Genomic DNA, 27363 nt, shown 5'->3' with positions numbered 1-27363 from the left:
CCAAAACTGTTTAGCTTTTGATACCTTTCCATTTCCAACCACATACCAAAAAGACCTTTCGATCAATCTTAGAAAAATGCTGAGTCGAACAAATGAAGATGGTTCATAACACTCTGGTACAAACAAGAAAAGAAAGTAAAAATGAGAGAGTCTTATAAGTGAAAACCCACACGGGCACCATAAGGCGATGGAAGTTGAGAGAAAGTAAAATGAGAGAGTCTTATTGGTGAAAACCTTCGCAGGCACCATAAGGCGAAAAAGAAGTAAGAAATGAACAAATGAGGAGGGTTTATCGGTGAAAACTCTTTGAGATACTGCAAATCCAACAGGTCTGCAAAAATGAAAAATAAAGGACTTAGAATTACGGAAATTTTGGGGAAAACCAAAAAATGAGGCAATTGAAAGGAGATTGATTAAAAGACTGGGTTGATTAATCCAAAATGCATACCCTGATCATTGGCGCCAGTGACTCCAATCAGATAAGTTTATTCCTTTTCCAAACAGTCATCCAAATTCGGATTTTTCTTTTCATTCTATAATTGTCGAAATCAGCGTGTTTCGTCACTAATAATCTTACTTTTCTAAAAGCTTTGAGATAAGTTTTATTCCAAACAAATAAGAAGGGATGTCAAGGTATACTACCAAGATTCAATGTTACATGATACAAAATAAGGCCATGAAAGGCGGGAGATAAAAACAATAAGATATGGGAGGAAGAAAAGTAAAATCAAAAGTGGATCAACAATGTCAGGAAAGACATATGATTACGGTTAAAAGGGTTTGAAGGAAAACATATAGAGGGGAATCCTATAGTCAAGGATCAATCACAAAGACAAAATAGTCTTTTTCAACCATTCCAAGGCAATAAAACAAGACGGAGAAGAAGCCCCACCATCGGCAGGAATACCCCAGTTAACCACCCTGCTTTAAACTAACGAAGTTTTCTTTGATTTAAAACAGGGGCAAAAACAACATTTGCGTCAGGCGTCCACCTGGAGAATGGGGATGAGAATTAAAGAAGTCAGGCGTCCACCTGGAGAATGAGGATAAGAATTAAAGAAGTCAGGCGTCCACCTGGAGAATGAGGATAAGAATTAAAGAAGTCAGGCGTCCACCTGGAGAATGAGGATAAGAATTAAAGAAGTCAGGCGTCCACCTGGAGAATGAGGATAAGAATTAAAGAAGTCAGGCGTCCACCTGGAGAATGAGGATAAGAATTAAAGAAGTCAGGCGTCCACCTGGAGAATGAGGATGAAGAATTAAAGAAGTCAGGCGTCCACTTGGAGAACGAGGATAAGAATTAAAGAAGTCAGGTATCCACTTGGAGAATGAGGATGAAGAATTGAAGAAATCAGGCGTCCACCTGGAGAATGAGGATGAGAATTAAAGAAGTCAGGCGTCCACCTGGAGAATGAGGATGAGAAAAGAAGAAGTCAGGCGTCCACCTGGAGAATGAGGATGAAGAATTAAAGAAGTCAGGCGTCCACCTGGAGAATGAGGATAAGAATTAAAGAAGTCAGGCGTCCACCTGGAGAATGAGGATAAGAATTAAAGAAGTCAGGCGTCCACCTGGAGAATGAGGATGAAGAATTAAAGAAGTCAGGCGTCCACCTGGAAAACGAGGATAAGAATTAAAGAAGTCAGGCGTCCACCTGGAGAATGAGGATGAAGAATTGAAGAAATCAGGCGTCCACCTGGAGAATGAGGATGAGAATTAAAGAAGTCAGGCGTCCACCTGGAGAATGAGGATGAGAAAAGAAGAAGTCAGGCGTCCACCTGGAGAATGAGGATGAAGAATTAAAGAAGTCAGGCGTCCACCTGGAGAATGAGGATAAGAATTAAAGAAGTCAGGCGTCCACCTGGAGAATGAGGATAAGAATTAAAGAAGTCAGGCGTCCACCTGGAGAATGAGGATGAAGAATTGAAGAAATCAGGCGTCCACCTGGAGAATGAGGATGAGAATTAAAGAAGTCAGGCGTCCACCTGGAGAATGAGGATGAGAAAAGAAGAAGTCAGGCGTCCACCTGGAGAATGAGGATGAAGAATTAAAGAAGTCAGGCGTCCACCTGGAGAATGAGGATAAGAATTAAAGAAGTCAGGTGTCCACCTGGAGAATGAGGATAAGAATTAAAGAAGTCAGGCGTCCACCTGGAGAATGAGGATAAGAATTAAAGAAGTCAGGCGTCCACCTAGAGAATGAGGATAAGAATTAGAGAAGTCAGGCGTCCACCTGGAGAATAAGGATGAAGAATTAAAGAAGTCAGGCGTCCACCTGGAGAACAAGGATAAGAATTAAAGAAGTCAGACATCGACCTGAAGAATGAGGATGAAGAATTGAAGAAATCAGGCGTCCACCTGGAAAATGAGGATGAGAATTAAAGAAGTCAGGCGTCCACCTGGAGAATGAGGATGAGAAAAGAAGAAGTCAGGCGTCCACCTGGAGAATGAGGATGAAGAATTAAAGAAGTCAGGCGTCCACCTGGAGAATGAGGATGAGAATTAAAGAAGTCAGGCGTCCACCTGGAGAATGAGGATGAGAATTAAAAAGAAGTCAGGCGTCCACCTGGAGAATGAGGATGAAGAAGTTAAAAAGAAGTCAGGCGTCCACCTGGAGAACGAGGATGAAGAAAGAAAAGAAGCAGTCAAGGCACCCACCTGGAGAACGAGGGAATGCAATTGAAATTTTGAAATCAAAAGCCCGCTCATATGATAAAGGAGCACATTTAGAATCAATAAAGCGGAGAAGTCCAACAAAATCCCCAGCAAGAAACAACAAGAGTCCCAAAAGAAAATACGGGACACAATGAAAAGGAATACGGAATAAGCCAAATGCCCAAGAGTCACCAAGATATCAAGACAACAAGAAAAACAAGGGCATGATCTAGATAAGATTTTTATAATTCATGTACCATAGTCTAGTTTAGCTTTTTTGTATTTCCTTTGAAGTAAGGTGTAATAAGGAGGTCAGCAAGCAGTAAAAACAGCACGAAGCAACAGTAACATCACAGTCCCACGGTAGTCCCAGCTACCCAAAACTTCCCGAACTACATTGACCTGATTCCTTTATAGCCAAGGATATGTAGGAAACCTTTGAAGCAGAGGTTCGGTCAAATCTTTCAGAAACTGCTTCCCACGGAATATTTGAATGGGCAAAAATCGCTCGTATCCGCTCACTTTATCTTTGCACAAAAACTCTTCGAGTTTCCGCACAACGAGGGGCAGCACGTGATTTTTGCCTTACAAAAACTACTCCAAAATAAATCAAAAAAATAAAATAAAATAAATTTCTTTTACTATGTAATTTTTGAATTTGCGTGGTGTTAAATATTTGTTTTATGTCCGTAAATGTTTACTTTGTCATAATAAAATGAAAATTAAAATAAAATACATGTTGCATGCATATAGAATTTAATTATGTATTTGAAAGATAATTTAAATAAAATCACAAAAAATATGCATTCGTTTTATTTTTAAATATGTTAATGTGTGATTAATGTTTTGACTATGTGTTAAATAGTTGTTATAAAGTAATTAATATTTTTGTGTAAGGTTAAAATTGTTTTATAATTTTATTAGGATTTTTTTATGATAAATGATAAATAATAAAATAAAATAAATTGTAGAAATAGAATCGGACCTGGATTAAAATCCAGGCCCAAAACTAAATTACCCCCCTCAGCCCAATCCAGGCAACCCAGGTACCGGTCCAATTCAAACGAGACAAAACGACATCGTTTGGTCGTAGTTTATCAGGGACCATTGGATCAAAGCCAGCCAACGGCTGAGATCCCACGAACCTTAACCCACAATCCTTACCCGATCCGATACCCGGTCCAACCCGTCCCCCCAGCTTAAACCAAACGACACCGTTTGGCTAAGTGAATTAATCCTGGCCATCTATTCTCATTGATCCAACGGTCAAGATTAATCCACCCCACCCCTATATAAGGACCAAACCCCTACCCCGGCCCCCTAGCCAAACACCCCCCTCCTTCCCTGTTCATCGTCCCTTCCAAAACTCACCCCTAACCCTAGCCGCCCTAGGATCCCACCGCCTGAAACCCGGCGGCATCAATGCCGCCGGTCACCAAAATAACACCCTAGAATCCCCTGAACATCCTCTATCCAGATATGCTAGCCACTTGGCTCGAATCTTCTTGAAGGTTCTCGAATCTTCATTTGAAGATTCGAGCCGAGTTTAGATCTAAACCAAACAACCCCTAGTTGACACCATAGTACCCCCTAACATGCCTTGTTATGGATCTGATGTTTGCTTGGCTCGAATCAGTTCCGAGCTTCTCGAATCTTCTTTTGAAGATTCGGACCAAACAAGAACAAACTCAGATCAATTCTAAACTGACACCAAATGACCCCTAGGCTACCTTCACCCTCGTGTTATTGTTGGTTCCCCTCGAATCTAACCAGAAATGGTTAAACCCAAAATCGAACCTTCTGAAACCATAAATTTTCCAACCTTGGCATCTTTTTCACTTCAGACGAAAGATTGAGGTTTAATCTACCTTAGTCAAAGTATTTTCAGTAGAAAATACTTCGACTAAGGTCTGTTTGATTTCAAACAAAGTCCAAATCCAAGTTGAGTTGAGTCCGGTTGAATTTGAAGGTTCGGAGGTAATTTTCTGTTTCTTATGTGTATTTTACGTTCGTTTCATTAGTTTGTTTAAATTTTTATAATTTTCTAGTTCATTCTGTTATACTGTCTCCTACCCGTCTACTTGATTCTAAATGTAAATTGTTTCTGTTGGTTGTGATTATTTATAATGTAAGTAATCGACTCGATTAAGTTCGTCGATTAGTTATATTATGAATTCTCATTTATGATAATGCTGATTGAAACAGTCTGCTTCTATTGTTTTAGACTGATTATGGACAAATGTTGTAAATAGTCAACTGATTAATACTCTTCAATTAAATCATGTTTGTTTGCAAATCAGTAAATTCAAATGTATGATGTGTATATATTGTTTTCTGAACAGGGCATTGTCAGTATATTGACAATGCTCCTGTGTATGTTTGATCTTGATTCAATGTTTAAGTCCAGTCTGAATTGTTATAATGATTTCATTGATATGTTGTTATGATGTTAGTTCTGAATTCAGTGTGATTTTACAAATGTTGATTAGATGTAATTGTGTTAGAAAATTACATCCTTAGTTAGGATTCAGTCCAAAAACTTTAGGATTGGTTATAGCTGCTTAAACAGATTTTAAAATCTGTATTGTTAGATTCTGAATTTAAGGCAGTAATAACAGTAGGAAATCTGGGACATTTTTTGGGACAGAATAGTGAGGGTAATGTGATAGAATAAGTGGACTGAAAGTGGGATGTTAATGGCTATAATTTAAGATACTAATGGGGAACAAGGGATAATGGGCTGCTGAAAAACAGGATAATAGCACTCAATAGGATTTAAAGTATGCAAAAGTAGTGGTAATGGAACTTTCTTAGTTTTTAAAGGAGAAAAGGGTCCATCCAGCACTAAAAGAGTATAGGACCAGCCCTGTATAAATACAGGGAGCTGGACTAATTTAAGGGGCAGACTTGAGCAGATTTTAGAGAGGGAGTTTGAAAAGAAAGACAAGTTGAGATCTAATTTTTGAAGGCATTAGAGAGAAATCTGAAAATAGAGAGAGATACATTGAGAAAAATCAGAAATAGAAATCTGAAAAAAGAGGAAGAGAACAGAAAAGAAACAGAAAAAATGAGAATACACACCTATACGCACAATCTGAAACAGATATAGAAACAGAAAAGAAAATCAGAAACATACTTTTCTTTGGATCTGTCCGGGTCTGTTTGTTTGATATTACTTGGATTAAATCTGAAAGTTTTCCCAAAAATCCTGTTACTGTGCATCTGGGCTCCTCGGATCCTATTATTGTTCAAATCTGCTGAACGCTGATATATTCTGCTGACTTTGTTGTTGCTATTACTGCTGAAATTTACTCCTTCTACCTCAATTTCCAGGTACATACCTTTTAAAATCATGTTGTGAAAAGCTTCAACACGGCAAATAAATGAAGTTTTGGAGTTATAATTCTGCTTTCTACTCATCTAAGTCCTGTAGTTTAAATTTCAGTTTTATTTCGTGTTGGTTAACTAGTAGTGAATTCAATACGATGGCTATAAGTTAATTGTCTTGTTTTGAAATTCGTATAAAAGTTTGTAATAATGTTGTCCATTTCAAAATCTCATTAGTATAGTTATATTTGAATTGTCAAAATAGAGAACATGGCAGAAAGTTAGCCATTATTTAAACTTTATGGTATTGTTAGTTAGGTATAGCATAATATGGAAATATCAAGGAAGAATACGTTATCAGTTTATTTTATTAGTTAAGTTAGTTGTTGTTTAAAGCTAGATGATATTGGTTGCAATTTACTCTATATTTTGGCATAACAATGGCTATGTTTATAATCAATAGTTGAAAGATGCATTAGTAAAATCCGCTATGTTCACAATGTCAAAATATGACAAATAATGTTGTATGCAATATCATTTTATTAAGTTAACAGGTAGACTTGTTCTCTTTCTTTATAACAAATGGCTTAGGAATTTATATAATGCGAAAGTTGGTGTTTAGCAATAATTCACATAGATTAAGAACAAAAAATTGGTTTGATTAAGTATATCTTGAATTCAATCAATAGCAATCAATCAAAATAATTAGGCATATTAGATTAAAAGCAAGTATATGAGAATGAAGCGAGCTGTACATGTATAAATTGCAACACTTTATATTAATGGTAAGTAGAGATAGAATTTGCACTAAATAAATAATGAAAAATTCTTCAAAAATATCTCTTCCCCTTATAAAACATTTTTTTTAGTAATTCATTTTTGGGTTTTTTTTAGTAATTCATTTTTGGGTATATACATATATATATATATTGTATTTACGAGAAAGTGGTATTCTTAATCATACTTTGTTTATTTTACTCCTAAAAATTGAATGGCTCAAAAGAATATGATTCATATTTGGAATTATAATCGACGGGCAACATTTAATAGATTTTGAATTCTTTTAAAAGAATTTAAGGGCCTCTAAAATGGGAGTTCTCATGATTTTCACATAAAAAATGTATGAATATAATAAACAATTTGTGGAAAATCCATAATACCATTACAAATATTTTGCGCGATTAGGGATGCGTTTGCGTACCCTGATTATATATTTTTTTAAAAAAAAAAAACAAATTCGGATTATGCGTACGCACAATTTCGAGCGAATATTTAAGAAAAGGATTTCTCCAAAAAATATTAAAATAAATTAACCCGGGATGTGCAGTTCACTGTTTAAATATGAGGGTGATAACATTTTTAATTCTATTTTAAATCACGAACATAAAGGATATAATATGATCAATTATATTGTGCACACGTATGCGTGACATGATCCCCATAATTATGAAAGGTATATAATGCGAATATACGTACGCGTAATTCGTTTATATAATTGTAAACAATAAGTAAAAGCGGTAGTAAAAATCATGCAATAAGAACATATTTAGTAAGAATCAAGATAATTAAGCCAATAATCAAAACAGTTGAGCGACTGTGCTAGAACCACGGAATTCGGAAATGCCTAATACCTTCTTCCGGATTAACAGAATTCCTTACTCAGGATTTCTGGTTCGCAGAATAATAAACAGAGTCATATTCTCCTCGATTCAGGGATTAAAAATTGGTGACCTGGGACGCCTTAAAATTCCCAGGTGGCGACTCTGAAACAATTAAATAAATCCCGTTTCGACTGTCCTTAAATTGGAGAAAACTCCCCACGCGCCCCGCGGGCGCGGAAAAAGGAGGTGCGACATGTACTATGTTGTAATAATTTATGAGGTTCTAGTGAAAAGGGGAGGGTCACTTATGTATGCATACAGGTAGACATCATGATCTTAGGTATTTATTCCTTCAATCACAACCGGTTTTTTTACTTTTGCATTTCATATAGAGATCCTGACTATAGGATTCTGCACTTCTATATTTCATATTGAAATCCTAAGTATAGGATTCTGCACTTATGCATTTCATATATAAATTATGCCTATAGGTTTTCCGCACTTCTGCATATATAGAGGTCATGTCTATACGTTTTCTTCACTTCCGCGTATCATATAGATAACCTATTTATAGGATTCTGCATTCTACATCTATCATTAGGCAAACAGTCATAGGTTAAATAATAATCAATTGCATTCTAGATACCATGTCTATAGGACGCCTGCACTTTCATAATCATTTTTAAAACCAACAACGCCTAGAAATCATGCCTATAAGAGTAACCTTTGAATCTGATTCGCTTATGTCATCTGCAAGTTTAAAATCAGTTGCAATGTTATCTAAAATCTGCGGAACTTTCATTTTCTCTATAATCAGTAAGTTTTCTTTAAAATCAGAGCAAGCACTGTTAGATATCATGCCTATAGGTCTCACTTAGGCAAAACATTAGGTAATTAATTAATTGCATCAGTCTTTGACAAATTACATTCAGGGAAGGCTAATTCGAACTCCTCATCTGAGAAATATGTGATGAATCAGCCTATCACATGCTTTAATTTGATTTCAGACCATAACCAGTACATGCAAGACATGCTAAATGGTATGTCTTTAAATGAGGAGGCTTGTTTGAGCCCTTTAAACTGTTATGTGTTATCCCCATACCTGCCTTATATGTTTTGATTGTCGCCCTAGAATTTTGTCCTTTTAAAACTCTGAAAACCAAATCTCCCTTCCCTTTAGGACTAGTAGTCCCAAATGCCTCCGGGACTGATAGGATTGGGGCGGGTACTAGCATGCAATAAGTAACGATACTATTCCGTGCTTAATACCTTAACAGGGCGGGAAGGGTAGATATGGATATGATGACCGGTGCGCTAATACCACATGTAACCTCTATTCTGAGGAGCAATTGCTGGGTATTGCATTGATGTGATCCATATTGTTTGTAAACCTAGGACCCCTTTTTCTTTTAACTTGTTTTATTATCGAACTATTTTTGTTTTCCTTATTCTCTCCAAACTTTCAATTTGCTTGCAATAAGATGTGAAAATTCCCTTTTATTTGAGGCCCTTAATTGCTTACTTGATTATGTGAAGTCACAATTGTAACATGCCGGGAACCACACTAGTGGATCTTGAGGGGTGCCTAACACCTTTCCCTCGAGATAATTTTTTGCCCTTACCCAAACTCTGGTGCTTCAAACTCAAACCCTTCTTAGTGTCCTAATGTACTTAATCATTAGGTGGCGACTCTTCAAGTTCCAAAACCCAATTCCCAAAAGGGAACGAGTTGTCCTCCTAAATGTCACAAGCCCGATTTCGGGAGAAAAAGGGGGCGCGACACCTGGGCGAGCTGGCTGAGCATGCCTGAATGAACGACCTCTGCCGTGCTGAAACTGACCTCTCGAAGGAGTACCACTGTAACTACCAGATCCTCGTGGCGATGAATAGACTCAATCTCCCGAGCAATGTCTACAACCTCCTCAAAGGTAGCACCAATCACCCTCTCCCTGGTTATGAGAATACGAAGCTGATAAGTGAGGCCATCAACAAACCTCCTAATCCTCTCTCTATCTGTCGGAACCATCCAAATAGCATGACGAGCTAACTCGGAGAACCTCATCTCATACTGCATCCCAGTCATCTCTCCCTAACGCAACCACTCAAACTCCCTACGCAGCTCCTCTTTGCGGGACTGCGGCACATACTTCTCCAAAAAGAGAACGGAGAACTGCTGCCAGGTAAGAGGTGTTGCACCAATAGGCCTACGCCTCTCAAAAGCCTTCCACCAAGTGAAAGCAGCTCCCAAAAACTAATAAGTAGAGAAAGCGACCCCACTGGTCTCCAAAATACCCGCTGTACGAAGCATCCTCTAACACTTATCCAAGAAGCCCTGGGCATCCACGCCCTCTGCACCACTGAAGGTCGGAGGCTGAAGTCTACCAAACCTCTCCAACCTATGTTGCTCGTCCTCTGGCTGGGCTAGATGTGCCCCCGATGTCTGAAGTCCCTGCACGACCTGCTCAGGTGTGCGAGCGGCGGGAGTCTGATTGCCTCCCCCGGCCTGAGAAGTAGTTGCAGTTGTAGTAGCTGAAACCGCTTGAGCTAGGCCAGTGCAAACTGATAAGATCTGAGCCAAGGCCTCATAAAGACCCGAAATCACAATGGGCACAGCTGGTGCCTGAGCTAGTGCTACTGGAGCAATCATAACTAGGACCTGATCCTGAACTGGGGTAACTAGTGGATCTCCAGGTGCTACCTTAGCTGCTTTGCCCTACCACGACCACGACCACGACCGCGTCCTCAGCCTCTAGTGGCCACAGCTGGTGGTACTGGTGGTTATCCATCCTAACCGGTAGTGCGTGTCCTCACCATCTGTGAAAGAATAGAATAACAGAAGTTTAGTACTCGGATCAACAATTTCGCACGACAAGAATTTCAAGAATATGAAGTTTTTCCTAAAGGTTCTGCAGCCTCTCGAGGATAAATACAGATGTCTCCGTATCAATCCGCGAGACTCAACTAAACCTGCTCATGACTCATGAGACCTATGTAACCTAGGCTCTGATATCAACTTGTCACGACCCTAAACCCAAACCCGGTCGTAATTGCGCCTCTCATGAAGACAAGGCCAGCCGACACTTCCCATATCCAATTATTAACAGTTAAACCATAAGAAATAAATATAAAGCATGATAAGATAATCCAAAGTTAATAGATAATAGCATAACTCGCAGAAAATAACCCAACACAACCCGATACCGGGGTGTCACTAGTCATGAGCATATAAACAATCCGGAATACTCCAAATCAAACTACAGAGTTTAATACAGAAACTAAGAACATGAAGAAGTAAGATAGGGAAGAGCTCTGGGCTGCAAACGCCAACAGCTACGTAGAGACTCCTCGAATCCGCCTGAGCCGGAAAAGACCAACACTCAAGAGCGGGACCAGATATGCCTGAATCTGCACACAGGGTGCATGGAGTAAAGTGAGTACTCCAACTCAGTGAGTAATAATCATAAATAAAGACTAAAAACAGGAAATCACGTAAGGCACAAAAGCATGCTATAATGAAGCAGTAAAACCATTAAAATAGTAAACCAGCGAAATATAGGTAAAAAAATCCTTTAACTCAAATTTAACTTCATGAAAAGTCTTTTTCAACAATTAAGCATGGTAATTGACAGTAAATTAAGAAAAAGATAAATACATAAAGGTTCGCCCCTCGGGCACAGTATTAACAAATCCACCCCTCGGGCAACATCTCAGACCAATACCAGCCCCTCGGGCTCAATCTCAGATCACAATGGGTACCCACGCTCACTAGGGGTGTACAAACTCCTAGATGGGCCCTTTACGGCCCAAGCGCAATATCAAGCCATCTCGTGGCATCATCACTAGGCCCTCGGCCTTATATCAATCAAGCCACCTCATGACGTAGATATCTCAGGCCCTCGACCTCATAATTATTATCAAATGTTTCCTCACAACATAGGCCCTCGGCCTTACTTAGTCAAAAATCCTCACAAGCCCCTCGATCAACAGTAAAACAGTGATTCTCAGCCCAATTATCATTTAAAAGATTATTTAAGTATTTAAAACATAGTAAACATGGCTGAGTATGAAAACAGTGAAATATATCATGATTGAGTTCAAGTATAAAGTCAAAACAGTGAGAAAATATCAATAAAAATCCCTGAAGGGTCAAGATATACAAAGGGAACGAAGCCCAAGCGAAAATAATAAAAATACGACACAAATCCCGAAATTACCAAAACTCGACCCCTGGGCCCACGTCTCAGAATTTGATAATTTTTACATCAATAGGTTCCTTATCTCCCCACGAGTTCATACATATCAAAAGTTCTGAAATCCGACCTCAAATGGTCCTTCAAATCCTCAATCAAAGGTCTAAGTTTTCAAGCCCTAGTTCTTCAATTTTTGGTTTAATTTCCATGATTATTTAGGTGGAATTCACATTAGAATCGAGTTTTAAGTCCAAGAATCTTACCTCCAAATGATTCCCCTTGAATGACTCTTCAATCCCCTTCAAAAAGCTCCAAAAACGACCAACATTGGAAGAAATAAACCCCAACATCGCGGACAAGAGGAGTATTTAAGCATTCTGCACAGGCCTTAATTCCTTCTTCGCGAACGCGGTAAACTCCTCGCGTTTGCGAAGCACAAACATGACTTTGACCAAAAATCCTCTACGCGAACGCGACATGCCCATCGCACACGTGATGACTCCTAAGCATGGCCCTTCGCAAACGCGCTCCCTCAGCCATGAATGCAATGAACAAAACACCTCAAGACCTAGCTGGCCAATATCCTCTATGCGAACGCGGAGCTTACCTCGTGAACGCGATGAATCGCTTCCCAAAATCTGAATAGTACGCTCAGACTGCCCTTCCGTCTGAGGGTGAAATGCTGTGCTCAACTCGACCCGTGTGCCCAGCTCACATTGAACTGCCCTCCAGAAATATTTGGTAAACTGCGTACCTCGGTCAAAAATGATAAACACGGGCACACCATGAAGACGAACAATCTCCCGGATATAGATCTCGACAAACTTCTCAAAAGAATAGAAAATTGCCATAGAATTGAAATATGCTGACTTGGTCAACCTATCAACAATAACCCACATTACATCGAACTTCCTCTGAGTCCGTGGGAGTCCAACAACGAATTCCATAGTGATAGGCTCCCACTTCCACTTAGAAATCTCAATCTTCTGGAACAAACCACCAGGTCTCTGATGTTCATACTTTAACTGCTGACAATTTAAACACCGAGCCACATATGCAACAATATCCTTCTTCATCCTCCTCCACCAATAATGCTTCCGTAAGTCCTGATACATCTTAACAGTGCCCGGATGAATAGAGTACCGGGAATCAACTCTCGAAGTCCATCCACATTAGGCACATAGATACGATACTGCATCCTCAAAGCTCCATTATCTCCCACTGTAACCTACTTGGCACCTCCGTACTGCACCGTGTCCCTAAGGACACACAAATGAGGATCATAGTACTGCCGGTCTCGGATACACTCAAATAATGAAGAATGAGTGACTGTACAAGCTAACACACGACTGTGCTCAGAAACATCCATCTCACGAAGTTAGTGGCCAAATCCTGAACATCCAAATCGAGTGGTCTCTCACCGACCGGAATATACGCAAGACTGCCCATACTGGCTTACTTTCTACTCAATGCTTCGACCGCTACATTGGCCTTTCCGGGATGATATAATATGGTGATATCATAGTCTTTCAATAACTACAACCACCTTCTTTGCCTCAAATTTACCTCCTTCCATTTGACCAAATACTGTAGACTCTTATGATCCGTGAACACATCGCATGACACGCCATACAGATAATGTCTCCAAATCTTCAAAGCGTGAACAATGGCTTCTAACTCCAAATCATGAACTAGATAATTCTTCTCATGAATCTTCAATTGTCGCGAAGCATATGCAATGACCTTGCCATCCTGCATCAACACCGCACCAAGTCCAATATGAGATGCATCACATAAACTGTATATAGCCCTGAACCTGTGGGCAAAACCAACACCGATGCCGTAGTCAAAACTGTCTTGAGCTTCTGAAATCTCGCCTTACACTCGTCCGACCACCTGAACTAGGAACCCTTCTGGGTCAACCTGGTCATTGGGTATGCAATAGATGAAAACCCTTCCACAAACCAACGATAATAGCCTGCCAAACCCAAGAAACTCCACATCTCTGTAGCTGAAGAGGGACTAGGCCAGTTCTTGACTACCTCTATCTTCTTTAGATCCACCTAAATACGCTCCGCTGAAGCAACGTGACCCAAGAATGCAACTAAACTCAACTAGAACTAACACTTCGAAAACTTAACATACAGTTGAGTATCTCTCAAAGTCTGAAGAACCACTCTCAGATACTGCTTATGCTCTTCCCGGTTGCGGGAATAGATCAAAATATCATCAATGAAGACTATCACGAACGAATCCAAGTAAGGCTTGAACACTCGGTTAATCAAATCTATAAAAGTTGCTGGGGCATTTGTCAACCCGAATGACATCACCAAGAAATCATAATGGCCGTACCGAGTGCGAAAAGCTGTCTTAGGGACATCGGATGCCCTAATCCTCAACCGACAGTAGCTAGATCTCAAGTCAATCTTCGAAAATACCTTGGCACCCTGAAGCTGATCAAACAAATCATCAATCCCTGGTAATGTATACTTGTTCTTGATTGTAACCTTGTTCAACTATCGGTAATCTATACACATCCTCATCGATCCGTCCTTCTTCTTAACAAACAACACCGGCGCACCCAAGGCGAGACACTAGGTCTAATAAATCCTTTATCAAGCAAGTCTTGCAATGCTCCTTCAATTCTTTCAACTTAGGCGGGGCCATACGATAGGGCGGGATAGAAATGGGTTATATGCCCGAAGCCAAATCAATGCAAAAATCAATATCCCTATCGGGTGACATACCAAGGCAAATCAATGCAAAAATAATGAGATAATCTTACGGGTAGAATGACCAGGAGTCCCTCTCCACTCTAAATGAGGTAAACTCGGCAAGGCTAAGGTCACAGTCTTGGCATGACAGTCCAAGATAGCGTGGTAAGGTGATAACCAGTCCATCCACAATATGACATCAAAATCAACCATATCCAAAAGTAACAGATCTACTTGGGTATCAAGACCCCCAATCACAACTATACATGAACGATGGACATGATCTACCTCAATAGAATCACCCACAGGTGTAGACACATACACAAGAGCACTTAGAGAATCACTAGGCATGATCAGATACGGTGCAAAATAAGATGAAACATAGGAGTATGTAGACCCTGGATCAAATAGAACTGAATCATCTCTATTACAAACAAGAACAGTACCTGTGATAACTGCATCGGAGGCCTCAGCCTCAGGCCTGGCTGGAAGAGCATAACATCGGGGTTAGGCCCCACCACTCTGAACTACACCTCTGGGACGACCTCTTGCTGGCTGGCCTCCACCTCTAATGGCCTGACCACCACCTCTAAATCCTCTACCTCCACCTCTAGCATATCTACCTCCACCTCTAGCTGGTTTAGCATGCGGTGGAACACTTGGTGCCTAAACTATGGCACGGGAACCCTAATGTTGAGAGTTTCTCTATGCTCGAGGGAAAAATCTAGCAATATGCCTCATATCACTGCAAGTATAACAAACCCTCGGTTGCTGACCCTGACGGCCTGAATAACCACTCTGAAAACTCTGGAGAAGAGGTGCACTGATAGGAGCTGGCGATGCACCGTAGAGAAACTAATCTGAATACTGCATATGAGAACCACAGCCACCTGGAACACCGTGAAAAGCCTGATGTGCTGAATGAAATGGCCTGGAAGGACGACCCCTACCAAAAGAATCCCTGCCTCCAAATGAGGCACCACTGAACCTTCCCGAGTGACGAGGCCTCTTGTCAGATCCCTGACCACTACCTTGTGATAGAAACATCTCAACTCTCCTGGCCACATTGGCCGCATCCTGGAAAGAAATCTCGCTCCCCCTCTCCTTAGCCATCTTCAATCGAATAGGCTGAATGAGTCCTTCAATGAACCTCCTCACACACTCTCTCTCAGTGGGAAGTATAAGAAGAGCATGACGGGCCAAGTCAAGGAATCTGGTCTCGTACTGAGTCACAGTCATAGAACCCTATTGGAGGCGCTCAAACTGCCTCGGATAGTTCTCCCTCTGAGTGATAGGAAGAAACTTCTCCAGAAATAGCTGAGAAAACTGATCCCAAGTCAAAGCCGGTGACCCAACTGGTCTAGCCAAACAATAATCTCTCCACCGAGTCTTGGCGGATCCGGGCAAACGAAAAGCAGCAAAGTCGATCCCATTGGTCTCCACTATCCCCATGTTCTGTAGAACCTCATGACAGCTGTCCAAATAATCCTGGGGATCCTCAGAAGAAGTACCACCAAAAGTAGTAGTGAAAAGCTTGGTGAAGCTGTCTAATCTCCATAAGGCATCAACAGACATATCTGGCCCCTCTCCGGTCTGTGCTACAACACCAGGCTGAACTACCCCAACTAGTTGGGCTACTAGAGTCTGAAACTGGGGAACCATCTGCTCCGGAGTACGGGTAGTAGGAGTCTGGGCTCCTCCTCTAGCTTGACAGACGGCTGATGCTAGAGGAAGTAAGCCTGCCTAGGCGATACTCTCCATAAGACTTACTAGATGGACCAGAGCATCCTGAAGTACCGGGGTGGCGATGAACCCCTCTGGGACCTGAGCTGGTCCTACTGGAACTGTCTGGGCTGGAACCTCATCGTCAAACTCAACCTGAGGCTCTACCACTGGTGCTGCTGCTCGAGCTCTGGGCTGAGCCTGCCTCTGCCTTGGGCCCTAGCATTGCCTCGACCTCTGCTCTTTGTAGGAGCTGCTACTAGGGGCTCGGGCTGCTAGTCGGCTAATGAAGCGGTACGTGTTCTCACCATCTGCGAAAGAATAGAGTGGAAATTTAATTAGTATTCAGAAATCAAGTTGCATGACAAGAAAGAATAGATCTGAAGTTTTTCCTAACTCTGTAGCCTCTGAGGAATAAAAACAGACATCTCCGTACCGATCCCTCAGACTCTACTAAGCTTGTCCATGAATTGTGAGACCTAAGTAACCTAGAGCTCTGATACCAACTTGTCACGATCCGGATTTCCCACCCTCGTGAGTCGTGATGGTGCCTACTAGTAAAAGCTAGACAATCCAATTATTCCAATTATTTAACCCTTTTCACTTACAATCCCTTAACAATTGTGACTTAACATTTTATAAACAACAAAAATAATAAAGCGGGGGAATGAAATGTAACAATTTAAAATAATATCGATGTAAATCCATGACAAAAGCTACCCAGAACTGGTGTCACAATCTCACAGACGGTCTAGGGATACTACAATAGGGGTCTGAAAGATAAATACAAAGTTGTTTCTGAAATACATTAAAGAAACAGTATGGAAAGATAGAAGGAGACGCCAAGACCTGAGGATACCTGCAGGACTACTTCGGGTCGCCTGATGAAAAAAGAAGCAACCTCACTGTGGTCCAAACGCTGCAACACCGGGATGTGCACATATTGCAGAGTGTAGTAACAACACAACTGACCCCATGTGCTGTTAAGTGACTAGCCTAACCTCGGCAAAGTAGTGACGAGGCTAGGTATACCATATACATCAAATAATAATGACAGAAACTAGCAGTTAAAGATGGGAAGAGGAAACATGCTACGGGGAATATCATGTACAGACCAAAATCTTAGTAAAGAAGTGAAAGGAACACAAACATTCAACTGTAAGCAAGAATAAGGAAATCAAAGACAAGTGCACAACATCACCCTTCGTGTTTTTACTCTTGTCCTCACCATAATAATCAATATAATTGGCACGGTATCACCCTTCATGCTTTTACCTCACATAATCATGGCATGGAATTATGCTTCGTGCATTATCACTCATATCATGGCACAACATTGTACATCGTGTGGCACGGCATCACCCTTCATGTTTTTACCTCACAATATCGGTACGACATCACCCTTCGTGCATTAACACTCTCAAAATCATGCACGACATCACCCTTCGTGCTTTACACTGTTCCTCACTCAAGCAACAATCACAAAGCAATTTGGGCAAGGGAATCAATAATATCACAATAAAATCCCGGCAAGGGACAATAGCATAACAATAATATCCTGGCAAGGGAAACAATATCATGAGTAATAACATCCCGGCAAGGGAGATAATATCAAAAGCAATGACATCCCGGCAAGGGAGACAATATCATAAACCTCTTCTCTTTTCCACAATTACTTCAAACTCAATTCCCAACTTCAGCCAACACTCTACAATGCTCAATTACCAATAATACTTCTACAAGCCTTGTTCAACAATAGAAATCATCATATAAAGCATGAACAATACGAAATAGAGTCACATTGATCATAGTACAAGACTCACGGGCATGCTTGACACCGATGTATAGATACTCGTCACCACACCTATACGTCGTACTCAATAATTAACACATAGAAAATAGGACTCAACTCCTAATCCTTCAAGCTAAGGTTAGACCAAACACTTACCTCGATGCTACAAACACAATTCAAGCCTGAACTACCGCTTTACCTCTTGTCTCCACCACCAATTCGCTTGTATCTAGCCACAATTTACTTAACGATATCAATAAAAGCTAAATGAATCAATTCTAATGCATGATAATAGGTTTTCTAGAGATTTCCCCAAAAAGTCAAAAATCGACCCCAGGCCCACATGGTCAAAACCTGAGGTTCTAACCAAAACATGATTACACATCCACCCATGAACTTAAATATATAATTTGTTTTGAAATCGGACCTCAAATCGAGGTCCAAATCCCCAAAAATTTAAAATCCTAAGATCTACCCAAAACACCCAATTTCCCCCATGAAAACCCTTGATTTTGAGTTGAAATCATGTGAAAAGATGTTATAGATTAACGGAAATGAGTTAGAAATGACTTACAATTGATTTGGAGAAGAACTTTTCCTTAGAAAATCGCCCAAGAGAGCTTAGGGTTTGAGAGAGTTTGAAAAAATGAAGAAAAACGCGTCTAAGTCCCAATTAACCTGGTCACAGATGTCGCAATTGCGATAGGGAGCTTTGCAATTGCGAAGCTTGCAAATGCGACCAAGGCCTCACATTTGGGAACATGGGCATTTTTCGCTAACCTTGCAATTGCGAACAAATTGTCGCAATTGCGATACTGGCCCTCCCCTGATGACTTCGCATTCACGAAGGGGTGTTTGCAATTGCGATCACTAGTAGGATGGGATTTCTTCGCAAATGCAATCAATCCCTCACAATTTCTATGGTTTTTGGGCTTGCAATTGCGAATCCTGACCTCACAATTGTGAGACCAGCTCCTGCAACACCACATTAGTTTTCTTAAGTCCAATTTCAATCCGTAGCCTATCCAAAACTCACTCGAGCCCTTAGGGCTCCAAACCAAACATGCACACAAGTCCAAAAACATTATACGGACTTGCTCATGCGATGAAATCACCAAAATAATATCAACAACTATGAATTAAACCTCAAATTCATGAAATCACTCAAGAACTTCAAAATTTCCATTTTCTCAAATAAAGGTCCGATTTATACCAAACGAATTTCGATTCTTACCAAACTTCATAGATTCAACTTAATTACTATATAAGACCTGTACCAGGCTCCGAAACTAAAATACGGGCCCGGTACCATCAATTTCAAATATCTTTTTATTTCCCAAAACTCTTAAAATTTCAGTTAAACAATTTCTTCCAAAAATTCATTTCTCGGGCTTGGGACATCAGAATTCGATTCTGGGCATACACCCAAGTCCCATATTTTACTACAGACCCTATAAGATCGTCGGATCACAGGTCCGGGTACGTTTACCAAGAACATTGACCAACGTCAACTTTAATCAATTTTAAAGGCCAATTTTTATATTTTACTAGGTATTCACATAAGAACTTTTCGGAAACGCACCAGAACCATGAACACAAATCGTGGTGAGGCAAAAAGATATTTTTAAGGCCTCAAAATATAGAATTTACTTTCGAAACGAGTGATGACCTTTTGGTTCATCACATGTGTATATAAATTTATGTTAAATAGCAAGTATATATTTTGTTTGACATTGTAAGATTTAAATTGTTGCCAACTGTATTAGTCAATTTGGGGGGCACAACTTGACTTTTAGTACAATGCTTGGGTTCGATTATGACTCCAGTAGTTGCTCAATTTTTTTTTGACAGTTGTACCCTGCCACAACACTCTATGGGAAGCAACCCATATTTCTTTTATTTTTATTTCATTTATATAATTATATTATTAGTTAATCTTGTTTGAGTTTGCATAATATTTTCCACATATTTCTTGTAATTTGGTTTTTATTAAATAGGTTTGGAGGCTCGGAGTTTCAAAAAGAAGTGCAGATGCATCTGTTCTGCGATCACTGAATACGAGTTCTGCAATTGCATGGCCTAATTGTGCTATTCCAGTCAAGTTTATATCTTTAATGCCGACAATCTATTGTAATGCTTCACTCATTATTTCAGTTATGCATGCCTATGCTAGAATTTTGTTCCTTACTTGAAAATAAGTTTGCTTGTTGACTTGTTGGTTCTGTATCTTGGCTACTTTGCAGAGGCGAATTCATGATTTAGGTTAATGATTTTAATTTTTAAGATTTTTAGCATTAAACTCATTGTATTGTTAAAACTATGGGTTCAGATTTAATATCAATTGAGATTTTAATAAGTTTTTATGTATATATCTAAAGGAGTAGAGTAAAGAGAAATAGGCTTATTGTGTATCATTGATAATGTGCTCTTTAAATTCAAGTGAATTGTATGGTAATGAATCCTACAATATCAGTAAAACTAAATGAATCATATCAAATATCAAAGCTGTAAGAATCAGAAATATACAATAATGAAATCAAGAATAAAAGATACTGATTTGGTGAATATTTCTAATGACCCGACCAGTCGTTTTATGAGTTACCGCCCAGTATCCCCCAATTCTACTTCTTTATGCATTTTTAATCTGTCTTACATGGTATGGGGTTAGTCGGTTCGAATCCGGAATGATTTTGGTAAGGTTTGAGACAATTAGTCTCTTTTGAGTAAGCTTATGTTGGAAAAGTTAACCAGATGTTAAGTTATGTGAGAAAGGGCTCAGATGTGAATTCCAATGGTTCGAATAGCTTTGGGTGGTGATTTGGGACTTAGGAGCGTGATCAGAATGCGTTTTGGAGGTCCGGAGTAGATTTAGGCTTGAATTGGCAAAATTGAAATTTTGGCATTTTCCGGTTGATAGGTGAGATTTTGATATAGGGATCGTAATGGAATTCCCAAAGTTAGAGTAGGTCGGTGGTGTCATTTGTGATGTGTTTGCAAAATTTCAGGTCATTGAGACGAGGTTTGATAGACTTTTTGATCGAAAGTGGAATTTGGAAGTTTTTGGAATTCATAGGCTTGAATCCGATGTCAATTTGGTGTTTTGATGTTGTTCTGAGCGTTCTGAAGATTGGAACAAGTTTGAATGATGTTATGGGATATGTTGTCATGTTTGATTAAGGTCATGAGGGCCTCGGGTAGTTTCAGGTGGTTAAACGAATCAGGTTCATGTTTGAAATGTTGTAGAAAATCTATTGTTGGTGTTGTAGACATTTGTTCTATGCGATCGCGTAGAAGGGTCCGCGATCACGTAGGCTTTGTTGGGCAGAAGTGGAAGTTGTTCAGTGTGATCACGTAGGTCTGTATACAATCGCATTTGGTCGATAGTATGCTCTTCGAGAATGCGTGGTCAACACCGTGTTCGCATAGGGGAGAGGGAGCTGGTGTGAGTTATAAGGTTTGTTCTATGCGATCGCATGGGCGAGGCCGCGATCGCGTAAGGTAGCTAAGGAAGTGCTATGCGATCGCGAGGAGTATTATACGATTGCGTAGGGTTAATTTTGGGTCAGTGAAGTTTGTGCTTCGCGATCGCGATTAAGTAATTTTAAATCGCTGGGCAGAATGTTTAAAAGGCCCCTTTTCGTGATTTTTGGCCATAGTTCACCATTTTTGACTCGGTTTTGGAGCTTCTTGAGGGATATTGAAGGGAATCAAAGGGAACCACTTGAAGGTAATATTTATGGACTTAATACTCGATCCTATTGTGATTTCTACATAATTTAACATGTAATTTGTGGAATCTAAAGCCAAAACTCGAAGAGTTAGGGCTTGAAATTTGAGACTTTGATTTGAGGGGTCATTTGTGGTCGGATTTTGATGTGTTTAATATGTATGAACTCGTGAGAGTGTAAGGGTTCTAGTTTTATGATTTTTGTTGAAATCCAAGACGTGGGACCAGGGGTCGGGTTTGGCCAATTACAGGATTTTTGATGTAAATTTATTATTTTCGAGTGGACTTTGTTCCCTTAGCATATTTTGATGGTATAAATCTGTTTTTGGATAGATTTGGAGCATTTGGAAGCTGATTCGAGGGGCAAAGGCATCGCGGGCTAGAGTTTGGACCGGATAGAGGTAATTAATGATTGTAAATGTTGTCCTAAGGGTATAAAATCCCGAATTTCACATCGTTGTGCTACTTTGAGGTAACACACATGCTAGATGACAAGCGTGGGGTCGTGCAACGTTGGGGATTATGACTTAGTCCGTCCCGTATGACTGTTAAACCGCGTATTTGATTAAAAACTGTTTGCTATCATTGTGTTTTGGAAGTATCATCATGTTTTGGGCTGAATGTCATATTTGGGCCTCGTGCCAACTGTTTTGGACTCTTAGGGAATTTTTAATACGTTCCTCACTGTTTTGACTTCATATTTGTACTCAGTCATGCTATATTCTACTGTTTTCATAACTCGGCCATATTTACTCCATTTTGACATTTTAAATGATATTTTGGGCTGAGCATCATGTTTTACTATTACCCAAGTGGCTTGAGAGATTTCTGACTGAGTGAGGCTGAGGGCCTATGTTGTGAGGATATTATGGGATCGGGCTGCGCGCCGCAACACTATTGCACTAATTCATGATTATGAGGCCTAGGGCCTGAGTTGTTATGCCACGAGGTGGCTTGTTATGGGGCTGAGGGCCTATTTGATTATGCCACGAGATGGCTTGTTGTTGCGTTTGGGCTGTAAGAGCCCCTCCAGGAGTCTGCACACCCCCAATGAGCGCGGGTACCCAGTGTGAGATGTGATATTTCCCGAGGGGCTGTTGTTGTTTCATGTTATTTTCCGAGGGGATGATACGAGTGATCGTGAGATAGCCCGAGGGGCTAGTTCTATTGGTATTTTGTCCGAGGGGCTGATTTATGTTTCTATCCTTTTTTCCCTGTTCTCATCACTTGTTTGAACTACTGAAAAATGTTTTAAAGAGGGTTTTACCGAACTAAGGTGTTTTTACGAGCTTTTACTATTTTATTGCATTGTTCTGGTTTTATACTATTTTGTTGTAGCATTATGTTGTATTTTACGTGTTTTTTTATCGCTCAGCTGCCTTTACTTTTATTACTTACTGAGTTGGCGTACTCACATTACTCCCAGCACCCTGTGTGTAGATCCAGAAGTCTGGAGTCACGCTAGCGAGTGCGGATTTGCCTTCCAGCAGGCTTGTTCAGAGTTGACTAGGTAGCTACTCGGCGTTCGCAGCCCAGTGCTTCTCCTTGTTATCTTTATTTCACTTTGTACTAGCTTTGTATCAGACTATGTTGTCTTTTCATACTCTTAGACGTATTGTAGATGCTCATTACTGGTGACACCGCGATGTCGGGCTGTGTTTTGTTTCCGCATTGTTCCTTTCTACTCTATATTTTGGGATTTATAACTTATTAATGACTTTAAATGACTTATTATAACTGTTTAGTTGGCTTGGGAGTTTGTATCGACTGGCCTAGTTTCCCGATAAGCACCATCACGACCGCGTTCGTTTTAGGGTGGTGACAATATTGTATCCTAATTTAGCTCCATTATGCCCCCGCAAGTTAGGGGGTGGTGGCCGAGACAAACATTGGGTTTATGCTTTGGATAGGGGCTTTGTAAGTGGATCTGCAAGCTGGTCAGCAAAGTGAACACTACGTGGAGTTGTTGACGCTGAACTTGATCTCTAACAAAATGGAAATCAATGGCTATGTGTTTCATTCGACTGTGGAAAACTGGATTTCAGCACAAGTAGGCGGTGCCAATGTTGTCATAGTAGATAGTTGGTACATCCTCAAGAGAAATACGAAGCTCTTTAAATAGATTGGTGAGCCAATTTTCCTCAGACACAGCATGAGTAACAGTACGACACTCAGCCTCAGTTGAAGATCGCACGAATGTTCGTTGTTTCTTTGATGACCAACTGATGGGTGTTGAACCAAGATAGATAACATAAGTAGAAACAGAGCTGCGATCATCTTGGTCACTTGCCCAATCGGCATCAACATAGACATGGAGGGCAGTAGTCGAGTCACAACGAAAAAGAAGTCCGTGATGGATAGTTTATTTTGGATACTGAAGGAGGCACTTCACTGTTTGGCAGTGTGTATGAGGTGGTTTATGCATAAATTGGGAGAGCTTATTAACAACAAAACTTATGTCAGGTCTAGTAAATGCAAGGTACTGGAGTCTGCCAATTGCACTTTGATATTATGATGTATCAGTAGAAGAGGAGCCATCATTCAATCGAAGTGAGCTTGGGGAGGACAAAGGTAGAGACACCGTGACATCCCTACATAGAGAATTCCTGCAAGAGATCCATTATGTATTTGGTCTGAGAAAGAAATAAGCCATCTGGGTAAGGAATTACTTAAACGCCCAAGAGAAAGTATAGGGGGCCAAGATCTTTGAGAAAGAAACGGTTGGAGAGTGCCCCCTTAATATTGTTAATGGCCTGCAAATTATTTCCTATAAGAACAATGTCGTCTATGTAGACGAGCAAGAAAAGAACAGTGTCCTGAGCATGTAAGGTGAATAAAGAGTTGTCAGAATGAGCCTTGCAAAAACCAGCAAAGATGAGAAAATTTGTAAGCTCAGTATACCAAGCACGCGATGCCTACTTTAGGCCATAAATGACCTTGTTCAATTTGCAAACATAATTCGGTAATTGGGATTCTCAAAACCTTTGGGCTATTTCATGAAGACCTCCTCTGCCAGTGTACCTTGGAAAAAGGCATTATTTATATCTAATTGATGATTGTGGCGAAGGCAAGTACTGTTCGTACTGTTGCTGCTTTGACAACGGGACTAAAGGTCTCACCATAATCGATTCCAGGCCATTGAGTGAAGCCTTTTGCAACAAGGCGAGCCTTGTAACGTTCAATCAAACCATCAACTTTACACTTGATATGAAATATCCATTTATTTTCCACTATATTTTGGTGATCTGATGGTGGAACAAGATCCTATGTTTTGTTGGTCATGAGAGCTTAAAACTCACGTTGCATAGCTTTTCTCCACTAGGGGTCCTTGGATGCTTGTATGACTGTAACCGGTGGTATTTGTGATGTAAGGATGGCCATGGACGCGTACTTTGGGTCGGGCTTAATTATTTGATGTTGGGGGCAAGTGATAGAGCGACGTGGTGGTGAAGGTTGGTTAGTCTCAGAAGAGATGTCAAGTTCAGTTGACTCATGCTATTGGGAAATGGAATTTCAAGAAGAGTGTGTGTGTGAAGTAGCATGGGGAGCACATTGAGTGGTAAGGGAAGGAGCATCAAAAGGGGAGGAATTTACCTGATTGTGTTGGATGCCATTACATTCTGACTGAGGGCACACATGTTACACCACATGTTTCGTACATGGAAGTACGCCATAAGTAAATATCATAAGCTCGGAAATGAGATGTTACATTCCGCATTTTTCTACGTTAAAGTTTTGTCGTAAGCTAATCGACGTAAGATCGGGAATGAGAATATTTTTAGATTATAAGCATTATGCTATTTCAAACAAGTGATGAGTAAATTTGTGAAGGTGAGAGGATAAGCGAATCAAAGAAAATAATTTTTTGTCAAAGTTTGACATGTTGGGATAAATACGGCCCAAACTAAAATATCCGGTATTTATAGACTAGTGTCATACAAGGTACCACATGACCATGATAATAAGGTGTATAACATGTGTTAAAAATGAGTAGTATTTTAAGTAATTTGAGATAATCCTTAATTATGTGGATTATTAGATAATAGGAGAATTAACAAGTTAATTAAGAATTAGTGGATGATTAATTAAAGTCTTTGGATAAAGACTAATGCATTAACATGGAAGCCACATACATGAGCCATTAAGTGACTCTTATACAACTTTGCAAGGTGGCAATATTTAAAGAAATGATTGAAAGATGACTTCTCAAATTCAAGATTTGCATTACTCACAAAGATATGGAATTCACAAAAATCCCTAAAGACTCTAATGTTGTTGCTTCAGTAATAACATTAGAGTCATACGAATTTACAAAGTGATCACACAGAATTTGCTACAAAAATTCATACGAGATTTCATAAGGTAATAGCAACGGGATTTTGCGATTCTAAGGGAGTACCGTGCAATCTTTCTCAAGAATATCATACGAATTTTTTTCCTACTCCGATCTTGCCGTCACGTGTTTTGTTGAAATTAATGCGTGTTAGAGGGATTATCAAGAGAATCGACTCAGGTATGTTAAGGCTATCCCTTCTTTCTTTTTGGCATGATCCATACGATACAAACGAAGTTGAGAAAATGCACAACTTCCATAACTGATCTATTCATAGAAATGCTAGAGATGCTTATGTTCTTGATTCCCCACGTGTCCTATTTTTCTATAATCTATTCATGGGTCTCAAAAAATACGTAAGTTGATAAAGTTTAGTTCATGATATCACTCAAAGGCATAATGGCCTCATGATATTCCGAGAGATTTTATTGACGTAGTTCTCATGCATTGTAATTATTTATACATGTACATTGACCCATGATCAGATGGCGTTATATACACGTATATATGTATATTATATGTATATGCGATATGGGAAAAGGTTACCACGTTATATATGCACTACCACCAGATCAGCCGGTATACGTTAATGATTTGCCCACAGTGCCCGAGATGATATGATGGAATTCCCTCAGAGGCTTGACGATGTTATGAACGTATATACCCATGCATGGTATGACATTTATGCGCATATGCATGACATTATAATATTAAATGATTCAAAAAGTTATTCAGATATACATGTTGAGTCTTTTACTCCATGTTTCTCTCATGTCTATTGTTTACTGATTTTCATTCCTTACATACTCGGTACATTATTTGTACTGACGTCCCTTTTGCCTAGGGAGGCTGAGTTTCATACTCACAGGTCCCGATAGATAGGTTGAGAGTCCCCAAGTAGGCTATAAGCTCAGCGAAAGATGTTGGTGCGCTCTATTTTCTCCGGAGTTGCTTATTTGGTTAGTATGATTTAGACATGTATTGATTGGTATGTCGGGGCCCTATCTCGGTCTTATGACGTTTATGTACTATTAGAGGCTTGTAGACATATGTCATGTATATGAAAGATTGTATGGCCTTGTCGGTTTATATTCAGTGTACGAGTGATTATTTTGGCCTTATAGGCCCGTATGTCATATGTATAAGTCAGTATATCAGGTTGGATTGTTTTATGTCGAGTGTTCTCTCATGTTTTATTCTTGTTACCTCATACGGCCCTACTGGCCCATTTACCCATGTTGATGTAATAAGGAAGATACGTTATGTTGGTACTCGGTTGAGTAACGCACCAGATGCTCGTCGCGG

Source organism: Nicotiana tabacum, chromosome 11 (genome assembly GCF_000715075.1).
Source record: "Nicotiana tabacum cultivar K326 chromosome 11, ASM71507v2, whole genome shotgun sequence".
Lineage (NCBI taxonomy): Eukaryota > Viridiplantae > Streptophyta > Magnoliopsida > Solanales > Solanaceae > Nicotiana > Nicotiana tabacum.
Note: the sequence above shows the minus strand (reverse complement) of the source record.